The sequence below is a fragment of the Stomoxys calcitrans genome, chromosome 2 (genome assembly GCF_963082655.1).
Source record: "Stomoxys calcitrans chromosome 2, idStoCalc2.1, whole genome shotgun sequence".
Taxonomy (NCBI): Eukaryota; Metazoa; Arthropoda; class Insecta; order Diptera; family Muscidae; genus Stomoxys; species Stomoxys calcitrans.
Window position 1 is genome coordinate 56,620,521 of NC_081553.1, and position 17,500 is coordinate 56,638,020.

The following is a 17,500-nucleotide window of genomic DNA, read 5'->3' on the forward strand; positions in this document are numbered from 1 at the left end:
GGGACAATATGGGACTCAAATGAAAGGTATTAGGGAGTAAATTACGAATATGGTCTAAAAAAATCAATAGGCTTTAGAATTTTTTGATATCGTAAGGGGGAGGACCCTCCCCCTTAGCCCAAAAGCACTACCCAAAAATGAAAGTGAACCGATTGGGACAATATGGGACTCAAATGAAAGATATTAGGGAGTAGATTACGAATAGGGTCTGGAAGGAGCAATTCTTATATATAAAAATCAATTTTTGTTTATTTGTTTGTCGGTTTTTGTGTTTGTTCCGTATAGACTCAAAAACGGCTGAACCGATTAACTTGAAATTTTCACAGATTGTGTAGGTTGGTCTGGAAGGAAACATAGGCTACCCTTACCCCAAAAGTACTACCGAAAAATAAAAGTGGACCGATCGGGACAATATGGGATTCAAATGAAAGGTATTCAAGAATAGAGTACGAATTTCATATTAAAAATTGGGCCCAAGTAACTGGGGGCCACCCCAACCCCAAAACACCCTAAAATAGGTTTATGGGACGATCATGACAATATGGGACTCTAATGAAAGGCATTCGGAAGTAGACTACGAATATGGTCAGGAAAAGGCTTTATAGTTTGTTGATATGAGAAGGGGGGCGGACCCTCCACCTTATGCTACAAAAACACGACCCTCAATCGAAAATGGAACGATCCGGACAATGTGAGCATCAAATGAAAGGTATTAAAGAATAGGTTTCGATGGTATTGAAATTTGATTCTACGTACCCATCGGGCCGCCCCAACCTCAAAACTCCACCAAAAAAACCTATTGGTCGTTCATGGCAATATGGGGCTCAAATGAAAGTTGTTCGGGAGTAGATTGCGAATTTTGCATACAAAATCAGGTCAAAGTAGGGGGGGTCACCCCACCCCCCAAAAGCGTCCAGAATGGACATACCATGACCTTATGGGACTCGGTTTGTTCCGTAGAATCAAAAACGGCTGAATTGATTTTCTAAAAACGTTCACAGATTGTGTAGGTTTGTCTGGAAGGAAACATAGGCTTTGTAATTTTTAGATATCGGAAGGGATCCGACGCTCCCCCTTACCATAAAAACTTCACCCAAAACCAAAAGTGAGATGATAGGCACAATTAAGGCATCAAATGAAAGGTATTGGAGACTAGAAAACGAATATCGTAATAAAATTTGTGTCCAAGTACCCGCTGGCCGCTCCAATTCCAAAACTCCACTAAACTGATATATTCGACATTCATGTCAATATGGGAGTCAAATAAAAAGTATTCGGTAGAAGATTACAAATATGGCATAACAAATTAGGTCTAAGTAATGGGAGATTGCCCCACCGCCAAATACTCCCAAATGGGCATATTAGCCGACTATGGCTATATGGGACTCATATGAAAGTTATTTGGGAGTAGATTACGAATATGACATTAAAATAGGGTAAAGTATAGGCGGACATAGGCCACAGAAATCGATATCCACATTCAGGTCGAAGTGTCCCCACCCTAAAAAGATATTACAGATTTTCTCGAAATTTTCGCATATTGTGTAGGTTGGTCTGGAAGGAAACTTTGACTATATAATTTTTCGATATCGGAAGGGGGGCGGACCTTCCCCCTTATGGTAAAAACAACACCCAAAATAAAATGTGGAACGTTCGGGACAATATGGGTATCAAATGAAAGGTATTGGAAAGTAGAACACAAATATGGTATTAAAATTTGAGTCAAAGTACCCCGCGGGCCGTCCCAACCCCAAAAATCCCCCAAGCAAACATACTGGATGTTCATGTCAATATGGGGATCAAATGAAAGGTATTTGGGAGTAGATTTCGAATTTGGCATACAAAATCAGATCGAAATATAGGGAGTCACATCACCACCCAAAAACGCCCAACCACCACCAAACAACCCCAAATAGGCATATTAGCGACCATGGCTATATGGGACTCAAATTAATGGTATTTTATAACCAATTTTGGAGCCAAGTGTTTGGAGCTCCAATTTGCCATAGTCGAATATGGGGGTGCTTTAGGGCATCACCCCCTTAACTGAACTTCATATCCAACTATGGCAAATTGGAGCTCAAATCTACGGTATTTGGGGGTAAAGAACGAATTTGATATCTATTTTCAGGGCAAAGTACCGGTGGCCGCCCCAGCCCCAAACCCCCTCCAAACGGTTTATATTTACCGACCATTGCAATATGGGGCTCAAATTAAAGGGATTTTGGAACGAATTTAATATCCGTATTTGAGTCGAAATGTCCATATTAGAGTCGAAATGTCTGAGGTGCCATCCATCCCTTAAAAAGCACTTCTCAATACCCTAATTTGGTGATGCGATTCGTTCGAAATTTTTTTGCACTCTTACAGTCATCAAGGAGTGTAAGAAGGAGATTAAAGCCTTCTCTGAGGATGGTACAATCCGCATCGTTTCGGTGCCTGGGCATAAGGGAGTAAGGAAAAATGAAAGGGCAGACGATTTGGCAGGGAAGGCCAGAGAACCCGAACAAAAACATGGTTTCTATTGTTGTATTGTAGTTTGGTGCCTCGGGGGCCGCCCAAAACCCGCCAAATGGATATATAGACCAATCACGACAATTCGACGTCATAGGCGGACATATGCTAAAATGTCACGAATTCGATATTCGCATTCAGGGCGAAGTGTCCCCACCCTAAAAAGATATTAGAGACTTTAAGAAGGCGCAGCGGAGCGGGCCCGGTTCAGCTCGTTTTCTATAAAATATTTTTTTTTTGAAATAAAACTGTAACATAATTGTCTGCATAAATGCTTTGAATACAAAATCCCATAGCCCCTCTTCTGCAACTTTCATTGCTGCGCCAATGTACTTTCTTTCCGAAAACTGAAGTGTTACTACATCCTCTTACACATACCCAATGTAGTGGAACATTGCATACAGAAAATTTTGATGAATTCGTTTTTATACGATTTTTGTAAAGTGAATGGCCATAAAGTAAGAAATAAATTTTGAAGGATTCCGAAATAAAAAAAAAATGATGACCAGTAAAGGACTCCAACATCATAAAATGAATCTTAAGAACATCGAGCAAAATAGTTTTCGGGTAACTTTTTTTTAACACAAACAATTTTCTTTCGAGAAAGGTGCTAGAGAAGTCCTCCCCCCAAAATATTTTGTATTCATAATCCTTAATAACTCTTGGTGGGTCCTGCAGCAAAAAATTCTCTGCCTGTCCATAAAGAAATGTCTGCGCACAATATTTGCCATGGTGTGATTTTCTCAAAACTAATACCCTAAAAACCTGCAAAATCCTTTCTCCTGTGTCTTTTCTTTCATCCCTTCGCAAACCATGAAAATGTTGTGAAAAATGTTTCCACATCGTTCCAAAGACTACTTTGCGCTTACATTGATAGCTAACAATGTCCTGTTTGGTCCTTGCCGCAACCGGATTCTGGTCAAAAGCGAAGGAAGTGCCCAAAAAGAAATTCATGTACAAGGACAACTACAATGACATGACCAAAAGATGCTTTAATGCCGATAAGGTGCACAGCTCGAATCCTTCCAATGAACGTCTTTGATTTCAGCTCATCTTTTGGGCAAAAAATTGAAAAATTTTAAATTAGTTGAAAATAGAAAATTGCTAACTGAAGACAGTTGCCAGCTAAACAAAGGACACTGAAATCAAAGATCCTTTTAAACGAATAGAAAACCAATCAAGCGGCAAATATTCGCATCTTTTATGACAGGAAGTATTCGACAGAGCACAGACAAAACGACCGACGAACGGATGAAAGCATGAGAAGGTAAGCATGAGCTGCTCCAGAACGGATGGTAGCACAATTTGCCAGCAACTATAAAACGAAATGACACAATAACAGATTTTGGTGTCGTAAAACAAAACATTTATCAAAAGGAGTTTGCAACGCTGCGTCTTTAAGGACATATCCTGGTGACCTTTTTTCTTCTTCTTCTTTTTCTTCGTTTTGTACAGGGACACGGCAGAGAATAACCTTTTACCAATTGAAATGAACACCAATGTTTTTGAACAGATGCATATCATTCGAAGGGCAAATCGATGGCGTAATGGCCGGAAAATTTGTTATAAACTCCTCATCAGAATTCAATTTGATTTCTCACCCTTTTGCCAGCTACAAAAACAATGGAAAACAAAATTTTTTGGATACAAAATTAAAAAAAAAAAAAATAAAAACAAACAGCCCGATATGGTCATGATGTCCGATTTTTTTTTTGTTTTCAGTGGAGAGGTGGTTCCCTAGACACTTGGCTCTAAAAAAAATTCTCTCAAGTACCATTTATTTAAACCCAATATTGCCATTGGTTTAAGGGGATGAGACGTCCTCAAACACTTGGCTCCAAAATTTGTACTCTTGGGGGTGGTTTGGGAAAGAGACGGTGCCCCAAATATATGGCCCCACATTTGGATATCAGATTCGTATTCTACTTCCATCTACCTTTATTTGAGCCTCATATTGCAATGGTCAGTAAATAATTGCTGTTTGTGTGGCGTTTTGGGAAAGGAAAAATTGGTCCCGAAAGTGGGTATCAATTTCTTCTTCTCTTCGCTCCACATTGACGTGGTCGGTAAATATGCCCGATTTAGGGGGGTTTTTTTGGGGGTGAGATGGTCTCCCAAACACTTAGCCCTGAAAATATATCACCATCGTCAAATTCCCTTATTGCAAAAAAAAAAAAAACAGCATATATGTCCGGTTTAGGGTAAGGGCCTTATAGGCTATCAATATCGAGCTTCACTGTCTTGAAGACCCAAATTGTCTTGGGGAGTAAATAAGTCCTATTTGTGGGTTATTATGGTGGTGCGACGTCGCCTAGACAGTTGGTCCCGAATGTTGAGATCACATTTGTGGTCTACTCCCAAATACCTTTCATTTGATTCTCATATATTTAAAGTTGGCAAACATGTCCGGTCTGGGAGGTGTTTTGGGGGTTGGGGCGGCCACTCAGTGAAAATGTCAGATTCGTGTTCTACTCTAAAATACTTCTTATTGGAGCCTCATTTTGCAATGTGAAAATTTGGCCATGAACATTCCATTAAGGAACAGGGGCAAACTTATCACATATCACTACTGAGTGCTATCCGATTCAAATTTTAAGCTCAATGATAAGGGGCGTGCCGCTATGCGACACCTCTTTGGGGAGAAGTTTTAACATGGCATAGTACCTCACAAATGTCGCCAGCATTAGGAGGGGAAAACTAGCGCTAAAAATTTTTTCTGATTTTCTCGCCAGGATTCGAACCCAGGCGTTTAGCGTCATAGGCGGACATGCTAATCTCGGCGCTACGGTGGCCTCCGATTGGAAATGGTAGTGTTATAGGGTGGGGTGGTCCCGTAGACACTTTTTCCCGAATATTGATATCAGATTCTTGCTTTACTTCCAAAGACCTTTCATTTGAGCCCCATATTGCTATAGTCATAAATTTTTCCTCTTTGGGAGGGTCGGCCCCCCCAAACACTTGGCTCCACATTTGGATATCAGATTCGCATTTTACACTCAAATACCTTTTATCTAAGCCCCATATAGCCATGGTGAGTAAATAAGTCCTGTTGTGGGGGGGGGGAGTTTTGGGGAAGGGGCGGACCCCCCGAAACTTTGTTCCACATTTGGATATCAAATTCGTATTCTACTCGCAAATACCTTTCATTTGAGTCCCATATTGCCATGGTATATAAATATGTCCGATTTAGGGGTGTTTTGGGGGTTTGGGTGGTCCCCCCAAACACTTGGTCCCAAAATTGGGTATCTGATTCGTATTCTACTCTTAAATAGCTTCCATTTGAGTCCCATATTGTCGGGGTTGGTCTAAATTTATCTTTGGTAGGTTTTGGGGGAGGGGCGGCCCCCCTAGGTACCCTACCTGAATTGTGACTATAATAGATCACACAAAATTTCACTTTAATGACACCACCCATCTCCGAGATCTAGCGTTTCTGCGAATTTGGGTAAGGGGGAGAGTCCGCCCCTCCGACATCGGACAAAATTTAAAGCAATGGTTATGCCCTCTTAAGGCGAGGGATGGCACCTCAGACATTTCGACTCAAATATGGATATCAAATTCGTACTTCACTCCCAAATCCCCTTTATTTGAGGCTCAGGGTCTTCGAGACACCAGACCTCAACAATAGGAACCATTTTTTGTTTTTGGGGACTGTAAGAGTGCAAACAAATTTCAATCGAATCGCATTACAAATCTCCGAAATCTGGTGTTTTTAGGGTTCTATGGGGAGTACCCTCAAATACTTGGCTCCCAAAATTGGAATTTCAAATTCGTTTTCTACTCTCAAATACCCTTCATTTAAGTACCATATTGTCATAAAGGGTCATTTAACCTGTTTGACGTATTTTTAGGGGGAAAAGCGCCACATAGACTTGAACTCAAATTTTAATGTCATATTCGTAATCTACTCCCAAATACCATTCATTTGAGTCCCATATAGCCATGGTCGGCTAATGTGCCCATTTGGATGTATTTTGGGTTGGGGCAACCTCCCATTACTTGGACTGAATTTTTTATGCCATATATGTAATCTAATGCCGAATACTTTTCATTTGACACCCATATTAACATGAACGTCTAATATATCTGTTTAGAAGAGTTTTGTGGTTGGGGCGGCCCGCTGGGTACTTAGACAAATTTTCATGCGATATTCGTTTTCTAGTCTCTAATACCTTTCATTTGATACCCACATTGTGCCAATCGGCCGACTTTTGGTTTCGGGAGGGCCTTTTTGGGCTAAGGGGGAGGGTCCTCCTCCATACGATATCTAAAACTATATATATTTCCTTCCAGACAAACCTACACAATCTGTAAAAATTTTAAGAAAAGCGGTTTAGCCGTTTTTAATTTTACGTAACAAATAAACAAACCGAGTCTCATACATTCATGATGGGTCACATGCCCATTTGAAGCGTTTTTGGGATGTGGGATAAACCCCTATACTTCGATTTGATTTTGTATGCCAGATTCTTAATCTACTCTCGAATACCTTTCATTTGAGCCCCATATTTACATGAACTTCCAATATGTCTATTTGGGGGAGTTTTGGGGTGGGGCGGGCCAATGGGCATTTAGACTCAAATGTCGATACCATATTGGTATTCTACTCTCCAATACCTTTCATTTGATACCCATATTGGCCTTATCGGTTCACTGTTGATTTTTGGTGGTGTTTTTTTGGGGAAAGGGGGAGGGTCCGCCCCCCCCCCATCCGAATCAACAAACTATAAAGCCTATTTCTCCTTCCAGACCATATTCACAATCTACTCCCGAATACCTTTCATTTGAGTCCCAAATTGTCATGATCATGACCAAAAAAACATATTTTAGAGGGTTTTGGGGTTGGGCGGCCCCCCAATTACTTGGAACCAATTTTTAATATGAAATTCGTTCTCTACTCCTGAATACCTTTCATTTGAATCCCATATTGTTCCAATCGGTCCACTTTTATTTTTGGGTAGCACCTTTGAGGTAAGGGGAGGGTCCGCCGCCCCCTCCCGATAACAAAAACTTCTATATCCTATGTTTTCTTCCAGACCAACCTAAACAAACTGTGAAAATTTCAAGGTAATCGGTTCAGCCGACAAACAAACGCAAATTCAATTTTATATATACTAGACTAGGTGATCAGGGCCTGTTCCGCTGCGCCTTCTTTAACTCTCTTATTTTATCTGAGCCCTATACTGGCACGGTTAGGAAATAAGTCCTGTTTCGGGGTACTGGTAGGGCATTTCGTCCTAATGTGGATATCATGTTAGTGCTCTATTCCCAAACACCTTTCATTTGAGCCACATATTGCCATAGTCGGTAAATTTGTACTCTTTGTCTTTTGCCATAGTCGGTAAATTTGTACTCTTTTTGGGGTTTTGTGGATAAAGGGCGGTGCCCCAAGTACATGGATATCATGTGACTCTTCTATTCCCAAATATGTTTATTTAAGTCCCATGTTGTTCCGATTGGCCCACTTTGAAATTTCTCCCGATACCTCTCCTTCATCTGGCACGTTGATACTGATTGCAGGGTTGCTCTATATGCCGCATTCTTGGCTTCAGTAACATCTCGACACTCTTGGTCGTACCATGCGTTTCTTGGAGGAGGCTTCCGGTACCCAAGTACGGATTTCGCGGCATTTTCCATGGAGTGGACAATAGTTTGCGACTGCGCCATTATATCATTGGAACAAGGAGTGCTTTCATCAATTAGTTGGGTCAGTCAAGTGGAGTATGCCGCTGCCGTTTGTAATGTTTGCAGCTTTTCAATGTCCAGCTTCCGTGCAGTGTCAGATCGTACTTTCATCGTCATGTTCGAACGGGTGCGAACCTTTGCTGCAACAAGGTAATTATACGAATTTATATTCGCTCCACGGATCGATCGTACATCTAACACGCTTGATTCTTCTCCTGAATTCCTTTCATTGGGGTCCTATATTGTCCCGATCGATTCCTTTTTTATTATGGGCTGCGATCTTGGGGCGACGCCCTAGGTACTTGGATCCAATTTTCGATATCATATTCGTATTCTACTCCCGAAAACATTTTACTTGAGTCCCATATTGTCCCGATCAGTCCACTTTAATTTTTGGACAGTACTTTTGGGGCGGTTTTGGGCTTCGGGCGGTTCCCTAGGTACTTGAACCCAATTTTTAATATCATATTCGTAATCTACTCCCAAATATGTTTCATTTGAGTCCCATATTGTCCCTATTGCTCCACTTTGAGTTTGGGCACTACTTTTGGGCGGTTTTGGACCTGGGGCGGCTCCCCAGATACTTGGATCCGATTTAAAATATCATTTTCATACTCTAATTCCGAATACCTTTCATTGGAATCCTATGTTAACCCGATCGGTCCACTTTTTATTTTGGGTGGTACTCTTAGGGCTTCGCCCCAGGTACTTGAATCCAATTTTTGACACCATATTCGTATTCTACTCCCGAAAACCTTTGATTCGAGTCCCATATTGTCCTGATCAGTCTACTTTGATTTTTGAAGGTAATTTTGGGCAGGTTTTGAGCTTGGGACGGCTCCCTAGGTAGTGGGACCCAGTTTTAGATATCATATTCATACTCTACTCCCAAATATCTTTCATTTGAGTCCCATATTGTCCCTATTGCTCCACTTTGAGTTTGGGCACTACTTTTGGGGGGTTTTGGACCGGGGGAGGCTCCCCAGATACTTGAATCCAATTTTTAATATCATACTCATACTCTACTCCCGAATACCTTTCATTGAAGTCCCATATTGTCCCGGTTGATTCACTTTTTATTTTGGGTGGTATTCTTGGGGCAACGCCCTAGGTACTTGGATCCAATTTTTGACACCATATTCGTATTCTACTCCCGAAAACCTTTCACTTGAGTCCCATATTGTCCTGATCGGTCTACTTTGATTTTGAAGGTACTTTTGGGGAGGTTTTGGGCTTGGAATGGCTCCCTAAGTACTTGAGCCCAGTTTTAGATATCATATTCGTAATCTACTTCCAAATATGTTTCATTTGAGTCCCATATTGTCCCGATTGCTCCACTTGTGATTTTGTGCACTACTTTTAGGCGGTTTTGGGTCTGGGGCGGTCTTTTAGTTAGTTGGACCCAATGGTTAAACTATATTCGTATTTAACTCCCATACTCCTTTCATTTAAGTCCCATATTGTCCCAATCGGTATATATGTCCCGCTGGGGACTTTTTGGGTTGTGAGGAGGCCCCTCAGACACCAAGAAATAAATTTGTATGTCAGATTTGTAGTCTGCTTTCAAACACCTTTCATTTGATACCCATATTGCCCAAGGCGGTAAAAGTTTCCCGTTGGGTGGTGTTTTTTTTGGGGTGGGGGACCCCCTCGAGACATAGGGAGCAATTTTTCTACCAAGTTCGTGTTCTACTCTTAAATACCTTTCATTTGATACCCATATTGTCCTTATTGGTAAACATGTCCGTTCGGGTGGGTTTTGGATGGGGCGTCCCCCCCCATGTTTTTTGACCTCAAAGTTTTATACCAATTTCGTTGTTTTTGGGGTACTAAAAGGTGGCATACATAATTTCGCTTAAATCGATGTACCCATATCCTGGAATTTAAATTTTTGAAAATTGTGGTAAGGGGGAGGGTCCGTCCCCCCTTCGGATATCAAAAAATTTAGTACCCTACTTTCACCGGGTACTCAAATTCTACCATCTATGAAAATTTCATGAAAATGGGTTCCGCAAATTTTCCATGGAGTGTTTATTAAAGTTTTATTTCAATAGAAGGTCTTATAAAATTTTATTCTCTCGCGCTGTTTTATTTTGAAATCTTTTCGTAATTTTTTGAACGTCCTCCAGCTCATATTCAATGCTTTCTTATAGAAGTTTATTATTCAAAATTTGATTAAAATCCCTTTCCTGTTACTTTTGTCTTTTAAAAACAAATTTTTGTTGAAACACAACCCAAGGATGCTATTATCGTCCTTGCGCTTTGGCTTTTAACCCTTAATGGTAGTTGTATAGTTCAAGGTCACTGCTAAATGTTTACAAATGAGTATTACCTTGTAACCTCCTTTATGACTCTCTGTGCTACGTTCCAAGTAATTTTCACTTAATTGTTGCCTCCATTGTTCTTTCTGAATTGTCTCTGTCTATTATGTTGTCCCGTTTCCCTCTTTGATCCTTTGGAGACATCATCATTTGGGTAATGTTGACTGTTGCCTTTGCTTTAGGGGGGGAGGGGGGGGGGGGGGGCGTTTGTTTGCTGTGTGTAACCAAAATCTAAAGAGTTTTGCGTGCAGCTCACAATTAAGATTTCACATTACGTATTTGTTTATCTGATTCAGAAAGGCCACTTAAACAAAATGGAATTTAAAAAACCAAAAAGGAATACCATTTGGGAACAGGTCGATGTCGTTATGTGTATAAGCATCACTAACACGCACACACACAAACACAGCTTGGCATCAAGGATATCGTTTACTTTATAAATTCCCATGGTTAGACATGTGTGGAAATTATTTGTGTATACAGTGTGTGACTGTGTGTGTGTGAGTGTGTGTTAAACTCTCAGAGGGTACCACCTCTGCTCTTATGCACACCGAGACACACACACACACACATACAACGACACTGACAAAGTGAAAATCACTTTAATCCACTTTAATTGTATTAAAATTAGTTTTGGAAGTGAAAAGCATTTCACTTGCCTGCCATGCCATGGGGATTTAAACTTTTCAACTCGAAACAGCCAACTCATCTAGGAATACAAGAGCTAACCAATACACACACACACACACTCACACACTTATAGACACATGTAGCTCTACTAAAGGTTGGTTAACAAGTTGCCAAGAATAATTTACAACAGAATATCCTCTGGAGCATACATGCAGCCTGGTGTCATCAGGAACCAACCAAAACTGATATCATCCCAGTCACAGCACAGCACGAAATGGAGAAAAAAAAATCAGAAAAATTGGCCAAAGGAGAGTAGTGGAATGTGTGGTAGTATGGTTAATGTGATAATGATATCACCAATCTCATTCTCGCTCCTCACTACATTGCCAACTTCAATGCATTAGTCCTTAACCACATGCTGTAACTGCTGCTAGTGTGTCCTTGTCGAAAAGACATGAGACTATTGTGCGAATTGGCAAAAGCAAAACAGTGTCATTTCTGGCATAAATGTCGACTTTGCAAAAGTGTTGCTTTTCCTAGTACGAGTACCACAGTTGTGCTGGACAATGTCTAAGTCGAACATTCGTGTTTGGAGGTTTATTTTCAGATTTAATTCCTGTTTAATGTTTAGCCAAACTAGGGAAAATGGTTAAAAGACAGAAAAATTTTCGCAATTTCTATGCAAAACAGATGAATGAAATTTATGGCGGCTATAGCTTGGAGCATATTTTGCTTAAGGTCAAAATGCATTAAGAAATGTCCTGTGTTAGAGGTGGGAAGTGGAACAGATGGCATTTATACGGAAAATGTTTTATTGAAATCATAAAAACAAAATGTTAACAAAAGTTTGTAGGAAATCGATAAAAATTTTCCTTGGGCAATAAATTTGGACTAATGCATTTATCAAAAGCACACATTGAACTCATTTTGAACAAAAAATCAAATTTCGATAACAATTTCAGGAAATATCCAAGTGAAACCGTGCTAAGTTCGGCCGGACCAAATTTTGGGAACCCGCCACCATGGATTCTGCTAAAATACATACCAAACTTCTGTCAAAGCAGCAAACATTAAAGCTTCTAGGAACCGAACAAGGATGATCAAGAGACCGGTTGACATAGGAGCTATATCAGGTTATAGACTGATTGGGACCATATTTGGCACAGTTGTTGAAAGTCATGACAGAACACTACGTGCAAAATTTCAGCCAAATCGGACAAAAAATGCAGCTTGTAAGGGCTCAAGAAGTCAAATCGGGAGATTGGTTTATATGGGAGCTATATAAGGTTCTTAACCGATTTGGACGGTACTTAGCACAGTTGTTGGAAGTCGTAACAGAACACTACGTGCAAAATTTCAACCAAATCGGACAAAAATTGCGGCTTGGAAGGGCTCAAGAAGTCAAATCGGGAGATCGGTTTATATGGCAGCTATATAAGATCATTCCCCGATTTCAACCTCACTTGGCACAGTTGTTGAAAGTCATGACAGAACACTACATGCAAAATTTCACCCAAATCGGATAAAAATTGCGGCTTCTAAGCGCTCAAGAAGTCAAATCGGGAGATCGGTTTATATGGAAGCTTTATCGGGTTATAGACCGATTTGGACCGCACTTAGCACAGTTGTTGGAAGTCATGACAGAACACTACATGCAAAATTTCAGCCAAATCGGACAAAAAATGCGGCTTCTAAGGGCTCAAGAAGTCAAATCGGGAGATCGGTTTATATGGAAGCTTTATCGGGTTATAGACCAATTTGGACCGCACTTAGCACAGTTGTTGGAAGTCATGACAGAACACTACATGCAAAATTTCAGCCAAATCGGGCAAAAAATGCGGCTTGTAAGGGCTCATGAAGTCACATCGGGAGATCGGTTTATATGGGGGCTATATCAGGTTATATACCGATTTGGACCGTATTTTATACAGTTGTTGAAAGTCATAATAAAACACCACATGCAATTTTTCAGCCAAATCGCACAAAAATTTTTGCTTCCAGGGGCTTAAGAAGTCAAATCTGAAGATCGGTTTATATGGGAGCCATATCCAAATATGAACCGATCTGGCCCACTTGCAATCCCCAACGACCTATATCAGTATTAAGTATCCGGGCAAAATTTCAAGTGACTAGCTTTACACGTTCGGAACGTCGCTACAATCAATAATATATATAATTTACTAGCCGAATCGGGCCCGCTCCGCTGCGCCTTCTTTAACTCTCTAATATTTTTTTAGGGTGGGTACACTTTGCCCTGAATGCGGATATCGAATTCGTGCCATTGTAGCCTATGACGCTGAACGCTTTCGCAACCTGACGAGAACATCGGACAAAGCGGTGTTTATCCCCTCCTTAAGTTGGCAATATTTGCGAGGTTAAATGCCTTGCACGGCCATTTAAAAAATGTTACCCAAAGATGTGTCGCCCTGCGGGACGCCGTTCGGACTTTGGCTATAAAAAAGGTCCATTTTCATTGAGTTTAAACTTGAATCGGAAAGCATTCATTGATGTGTGAGAATTTGCCCCTTATCGGTTCCTGGTGGAAATATTCTTCCTTAGGGTAAAGTTTTTATTAGGAGAGGGATGGCGCCTCAGACATTTCGACTCAAATATGGATACCAAATTCGAGCTGCACTTCCAAATCCCTTTAATTTGAGTCCCATATTGCCGTGGCCGGTAAATATGAACCGTTTGGAGATTGTTTTGGGGCTGGGCGCCCACCGGCACTTTGCACTGAAAATAGATATCAAATTTGTTTTTTTATTCCCAACGGAAATGAAGTTCAGTTTAGGGGGTGCTTTAGGGTATACCCCAAAACACTTGGCTCCAAAATTGGATATCACATTAATTTTCTACTCTCAAATACATTTCATTTGAGTCCCGTATTGTCATAATGGGTCAAATAGCCCATTTGACGTATCTTTAGGAGGAAAAGCGCCACCTGGACACGAGCGCAAGTTTTAATGTCATATTCGTAGTCTACTCCCAAATACCTTTCATTTGAGTCCCATATAGCCATGGTCGGCTTATATGCCCGCTTGGGGGGATTTGGGGTTGGGCGATCTCCCATTGTTTGAACCTAAAGTTTTATGCCATATTTGTAACCTACTGCCTAATACTTTCCATTAGAGTCCCATATTGACATGAACTTCGAATACATCTGTTTAGAGGAGTTTTGGGGTTGGGGGCCCGCTGGGTATTAATTTTAATACCATTTTTGTTTTCTGGTCTCCAGTACCTTTCATTTGATACCCCTATTGTGCCCATCGGACCACTTTCGGATATGGATGTCATTTTTTGGGGTAAATGGAAGGGTCAGCCTCCACCCGATATCTAAAAATTATATTGCCTATGTTTCCATCCAGACAAGCGTACACAATCTATTAAAAAATTTAAGAAAATCGGTTCAGCTATATATCATGTAGTCTTATTGGGACTAATGGCGTTTTTGAGGGGTGGCGTAACCTCCTATACTTCGATCTGATGTTGTATGCTAGATACGAAATCTATTGGGTTGCCCAAAAAGTAATTGCGGATTTTTCATATAGTCGGCGTTGACAAATTTTTTCACAGCTTGTGACTCTGTAATTGCATTATTTCATCTGTCGGTTATCAGCTGTTACTTTTAGCTTGCTTTAGAAAAAAAGTGTAAAAAAGTATATTTGATTAAAGTTCATTCTAAGTTTCATTAAAAATGCATTTACTTTCTTTTAAAAAATCCGCAATTACTTCTTGGGCAACCCAATACTTCCAAATACCTGTCCTTTGTCCGATATTGAAATGAACATCCAATATGTCTGTTTGGGGGAGTTTTGGGGTTGGGTACATTAACATTACTCTACTCTCCAATACCTTTCATTTGATAACTATAGTGTCGCGATCGGTCCACATTTGATTTTGGGTTGTGTTTTTGGCATAAGGGGGAGGGTCCGTCCCCCTTCCTATACCGAAAAATTATTTTGCCTATATTTCCTTCCCGACCAACCTACACAATATGCGAAAATTTCGACAATATCGGTTCCGCCATTTTTCAGTCTATACGGAACAAACAAACCGCATCCCATGTATCCGTGATTGGCTATTTTGTCCATTTTGGGCGTTTTTGTGGGGTTGGGGTGACCCCCTATACTTCGACATCAATTTTAATGCCAAATTTGTTATCTACTCCCGCAAACTTTTCATTTGATACCCATATTGTCCTTATCGGTGCAGATTCCAAATTTCTGACCATATTCGTAATCTACTCCCGAATACCTTTCATTTGAGTCCCATATTGTCATGATAGTCAAATTAACCTATTTTAAGGGGTTTTGAGCTGGGGGGGGGGCCCAGGTATTTGGACCAAATTTTGATTATGAAATTGGTACTCTACTCTTGAATACCTTTCATTTGAATCCCATGCTGTCCCGATCGGTCTACTTTTATTTTTGGGTTGTACTTTTGGGGTAAGGGGGAGGGTCCGCCACCCTCCCCCCCCCCCCTCCCGATACCAAAAACAAACAAACCGACAAACAAATAAACACAAATTGAATTTTATATATAAGATAGGGTCTTACACTAACATGCTGTCCCGATCGGTCTACTTTTATTTTTGGGTAGTACTTTTAGGGTAAGGGGGAGGGTCCGCCCCCCCCCCCTACCCCCTACTATCCTATAGTAGGGGGTATAAAAAATTTTAGTCACATTAGAAATCCAAAAAAAAAGATTAAGGACATTGAAATTCGACAACATTTTCTATTAAAAATAGAATCTTCGATTATAAGCCCTAATCTTATCTTATCTTTTCAAACTCCAAGTGTGTATTTGAATGAATAACTGGATGAAACAACTTCGTCCATTCTCATAAGGTAACTTAGCCCGAGGTTAGCCCTTTAATGCCTGGCCCCCACAACTAGAATGATTCAGCGTGGTAGAGAATGACTCAGCGTGGTAGAGAATGACTCAGCGTGACGCAGTGGTTGGAATGTCCGTCTATGGCGACGAATGCTTCCGTCCAAATCCCAGCGTAAACATTAGAAAACTGTTCAGCGGTGGTTGTCCCCTTACCAATGCTGGATACATTTGTGAGGTATCCTGCCATGTTAAAACTTCTCTACCAAGTGCTGTCGATATGCGATACGCCGCTCAGACTCGGCATGAAAAACAAGGCAGCCTATCGTTGAGCTTAAACTTTAATCGGACTGCACTCATTGATATAAAGAAGTATCCTTTGTTCGTTAATGGAAAGTTCGTGGGAAATTTAGAAGAGAATGCCTCACCAATGCCACTTTTCATTAAAAGCAAGTAAAAGTGTGCTAAGTTCGGCCGAACGAATATTAAATGCCCTCCACCATGGATCGCTTGTGTAAAGTTTTTTGTAGAGCTGGCAAAATATCGATGACACTATCGACACTTTCGATTATTTAATTTTTTTTGACTGAATATCGATTGATATTTTTCCGATGGATACTATCGCAAAAGTTAAATTTTTCATACGCGCCTATAGAGGGCGCAATTTTCATCTGATTAGACTAACATTTTGTACAATGATTCTTCTCATGACCTCCAACTCACTTTATTAACCTTGGTTTTGTTTGATCTGTGCATTGCTATTGTTTGTAAGTAAATCTATCTTCTGACTTTTACTTCTCATTTTTGTTTCAATTGTAGGAAAATTAACGATAGTTATCGATATTTACTATTAAAATTATCGAAAATATCGAATGTTGCGTTTATCGCTAGTTTGCCTGCTCTAGTTCTTTGCCCGGTATCTCTTTAAGGGTAAACAAAGGAATATGGATTTGAATTGTTATGCTATTGGAGCTATACCAGATTAGGGTCCCATTCGGACCCTACTTGGCTTGAATGTTGTAGACCATAGTTGAAGTCGTTGTACACCTCGCTGTCCGAAATTTTAACCAAATTGGACAACAAATGCTTTTGTTATGGGCTTAAGACCCTGAATCGTCAGATCCGTCTAAATGGCCACCATTTCCAAATATATTCCTATCTGGACCCTACTCTGATCGGATGACGAGGAGACCAATAAAACTTTTTGTTTTAAATTACAGCGAAATCGGACAATAAATGCGGCTGTTTTGGACTTAAGACCCTTAATCGATAAATGGGTCTTTCTGGCAACTATTGGGTTGCCCAAAAAGTAATTGCGGATTTTTTAAAAGAAAGTAAATGCATTTTTATTAAAACTTAGAATGAACTTTAATTAAATTTACTTTTTTTACACTTTTTTTCTAAAGCAAGCTAAAAGTAACAGCTGATAACTGACAGAAGAAAGAATGCAATTACAGAGTCACAAGCTGTGAAAAAATTTGTCAACGCCGACTATATGAAAAATCCGCAATTAATTTTTG

The 17,500-nt window shown here is 40.3% G+C and overlaps 1 protein-coding gene across 1 annotated transcript in view; it reads right to left on the bottom strand.

Moving 5' to 3' along the window:
* Window positions 1–17,500, bottom strand: part of LOC106096216 (uncharacterized) — a 205,290-nt gene that overhangs the window by 148,322 nt on the left and 39,468 nt on the right. The gene's annotated exons all lie outside the window — the stretch shown is intronic.